Source organism: Morone saxatilis, unplaced genomic scaffold, assembly GCF_004916995.1.
Source record: "Morone saxatilis isolate NCDOM2014 unplaced genomic scaffold, NCSU_SB_2.0 Contig15, whole genome shotgun sequence".
NCBI classification, from domain to species: Eukaryota; Metazoa; Chordata; class Actinopteri; family Moronidae; genus Morone; species Morone saxatilis.
In genome coordinates, this window is record NW_023339707.1 from 25758487 (window position 1) to 25762643 (window position 4157).

Below are 4157 nucleotides of genomic sequence, written 5' to 3' on the forward strand. Positions count from 1 at the left end.
GTCGTTCTCGACGCCTCAATTAAGGAAGTTTAAAAATGATGAGTAAATTATTGATGACAAGGCGAAGCTCCTGTTAGCCTCCACAGATCTGTCATCAGCAACATCGCAGACAAAAAGGATGCACGCCATCCTGAACACCTGCCTGAACCCCGACAGAGAGATAAAACACAACAAGTAACAAGTATGTGTGTGTGTGTGTGTGATTCAGAGTGTTTCCACATCAGTTCGGATCTGAAACGTTTCAGTGTGTCTCCATCGGAAGAGAGTTTCCTCACAGCAGGAAATCAGCACACCCACACTGACTCAACTCACAACACACACGCACACACACACACACAGGAGTCAATACACTGAAATATGAATTGTTTTGTTATTGACTGAATTGGAGAAGTTGTTACTGGATGTGACACTTTCAGGTATGACTCTGTGATCTTGTCTGTTCTTGTTTTCTCTCGTCACGTCTACATTTAGTTTCCAAATATTGCCCCTTTTACCAAGAAAGCTTTGTGGGTTATGACCAACCACCAGTCTCATTCATAACACTTTTTTTATATTATATTATATTATTATCTGACTTAAGCGGGGGGAGGCATAAAGTTTGTGTCATATGGACAGTATGCAGAAATAATCATCAATACACCAAATAATACCACATACAAAAAACTGCATGGTGTTAGCATAAATTGAAAAGAGGAGACTTCATTCAAATATCTTGAGGTCAGAGGTCAAGGGATCCATTTGAAAATGGCCATGCCAGTTTTTCCTTCGCAAATAGTTTGCCTAACTTTGCAGTGTTATTTAGCCTCCTTTCCAACATGCTAGCACAACATGATTGGTACCAATGGATGGCGTTAGGTCTTCTATTTTCATATGATATATCACTGTACCTTTACCTTTTAACAGAGCTTACCACAGTCTCTGAAAGTTTCAGAGGTAAGGATAATGGGGTTTTTCTGTCATTGTCCACGGTCGTCATCAACAGCAGCTCTTTGGTAATTTACTAATACGAAAGTAGAATAACATAAAAAAAAACTAATCTGTATATGGAACAAATGTTTTAATAAAATGTGAGCTGATTTATAATTTAATAAATTATTTGTGCCACATATCACATTTCATATTATTATAGAAAAACATTGCTCAGCATTTACCTCGGCACAGTTTATATTTTGAACAGTAGCCCACAACGGACAAACCAAACACTGGCTCTAGAGGGACTTTCAATTTTTGTTTTGTGGCTGACGTAGTTTCTCCTACACGCAGTTTGCAGTTTCATCCCTCAATGCCACTAATCCTGATCATATGAATAAAGTTTCTGTTCCTGCGTTGACTTATTTATTTCTCACCTAAAATCTGTTCACAAACATATTTTACTGTTTATCTGGAATGCCAGATTGTGTGTGACCAGGCGAGCTGTCATTGTTTCTTGTTACTGATGACCAAGAGAGCCACTGCTGTTGGTTACAGAAAACCAACATGGCGACAACCATAATGCCGAACGGCTTTGGTTCACACTTGCTAGCATCCCATGGTAAAATATTGTGTCAGATTTGGTAACCCCCTTTGTTTTTCTTTATAATCAGGACAAAAAATTAAGTAAAAAATTAGTAAAAGTAAAATTGTCAAATTGCTCTTATTCCTGCTCCCCAGAGGATAACACTTTACATTTGAATGAGTGTAGCGTCACCCTCAGGACAAACTTTTTTTGGATTATATTTTATGAATATTTAATATTATATTCAATAATAACAATAACAGTAGAGAACAGCTGATAAACTGTATAATTAACCCAAACAGTGAGAAGGCCTTGCGACCCCCGTGAAGCTTTGGTGACCAGATCGGGTCCCGACCCCCAGGTTGGGAAACACTGACTCTAAGAACAGTTAAATTATCGTGCTGTTTTATTCTGTTCAGCACTTTCACATTCAGGCTGTAACAAACATTGCAGCCTCTGAAAACTTTACTCCCATGTATTAACCACTTCTGAACAAATTCAAACAACAGTATGAAGCGCAACAAAACTTGGAAGAACCACAGTTTCAGATCAGTCACGAGAGGTTTTTAAGAGATCAGCCGTCAGCAAGTGTCAGTAGTATATGTATTGTTCAGGCTTACCCGGTTATTAGACAGCCATGATGATCTGTTTTTGTGTAATTCAGCCCACTAAGGTGTGAATCCTCCTCTGATACTTCCTCCAAGTCAACTACAACAACCTCATAACAACCTCATAGCTGACTGTCCTGACCCCAGAGCTGCTCTCACGTCACACTAACTACCTGACCGAGTGCACAACTAACCCACGTAACTATTTAAATAAGCAGCGAGAGAGCAGAGACATCTCTGTTCCTTCCGTCTATTTCTCGCCCTCTTCACATGAAATCAATGACAAACCAGGGGCAAGAAGAAACAAGTGAATGGAGAGAAAAAGGGAGTGAGAGAGAAAGTGATAGTGAAGGAGAGAAAGTCAGAATGTGAGGTGAAGGAGAAGAGTCAAGGCAGCAGGACTAGACATGTCCTGTTTTTCTGGCCGTTATTACCCTGATTCAAGGTGTTCGGAGAGAGAGAGAGACAGGCAGAGAGACCTGAGGGTAGAGAGAGAGAAAAAACAGAGAGAGGATGAGTCAGAGAGCGAATGAAGAGATAGATATGGATGAGAGGAAGAGAGATGCTCCAGGCGTTGATTATTAACACACCAACAACAGCTGCTCATGAATCATTCATGTCAAATCATACAACACACCGGTAACAGCAGCAGCACAAAAACACACTCTTATCTTACACACATCCACACAACAACAAAGATTACAAGCTGACTGTTCACCACAGCGGAAAAATCACCTTTATATGAGCAAACAGTGACTCAAACTTACACCTCCATATTGTTTTTCACTCATCAGTCCACAGTGGAAAGTTAAGTCCTTTTGACTTTCAACCGAATTACCTGTCTGTGGCAGTCCTGGCAGCGCCCCCTACAGGTGGAGGAGTTGGCTGTTTGCTGAGCCCCTCCCCCCAGACAGCAACTGTCCAATCACAGCTGAGCAACTAGTGTTTGTATTTCTGCACATGTTGTACAAAATAGATACCCTGAAGAGTTTGGAGGGTCAGGAGGGAATTATATTCCCAACCTGTGGGTCGTAACCCCCTCTAAAGACAAAGACTTCAAGGAGGGTCGAATGGCCTTCTTAAGTTTTAGAGGTGCAAGAACACATAAAAAATATACAGAGTACGCCTTTATCTCAGCAGTACTACAGACGCAGACAGTGTGTTAAAGGCTTTAGGTTCGGGGAAAGATTGCAAGTTATGTAACTCACGTAACTTAACCTCACCACATCTAGTGGAGAAGTTGCAGATTGCAACTAACTGAACACTGCTCGCCTCTGTATTTTATGACCTAGGAATGAGAACGGGTTGTGAAGTGTGTAGGAGAATCTATGGTGGATGCGAAACTTTCACAACATGCGCAAAGCCTTGTCTAGATCCAGTGTTTGGTTTGTCCGTTCTGGGCTACTGTAGAAATGGACTCCAGAAGAGGACCCTCTCCATCTGTAGATAGAAACATCTCATTCTAAGGTAACAAAAACAATGATTATATTTTCAGGAGATTATACACTAGTAAAAGCAAACCTATGATTATTATATTACGGGGATGTTACACACTGGAGCTTTAAGTGGAAACTTTGGTATTTTCCTTTTTAAATGGTACATAAACGTGGTTCAATGCAATCCTACAGGATTGTTGGTGGATGTAAGCAGCATCCAACAACTGCGAGTGCAGTAATGTCGAGTTTCTTGTGTCTGAGTGCAGAAAGTGAAGCTTAGAGTTCTGTAAAAGTTTTTCAGTGTCATGGCTCAATATGTAGCTGATTTGGAGGAGGCCTTTGGAGGCTGGATCAGACTACCAACTGAAGAGCAGACAAAGAGAGGCTGTAAGCTCAGGTGACTGCTGGTGGTTCCTGTGGGTGCTGTGACCCAAAGCCCAGAGAGATCTCACCAACCGGATCAAATGAAAGGAACACAGAAAGCTTCATTTCTCTGTCGAGTCAATTCCATAATGTTGTCAGAAACTTATGATAACAATCTGAGTCGGTCAGACTTAGGGACGAACCCCACGCTGTCCCCAGCAATAATAACTCTGTCTTTTCTGTTTATTTCTGTTT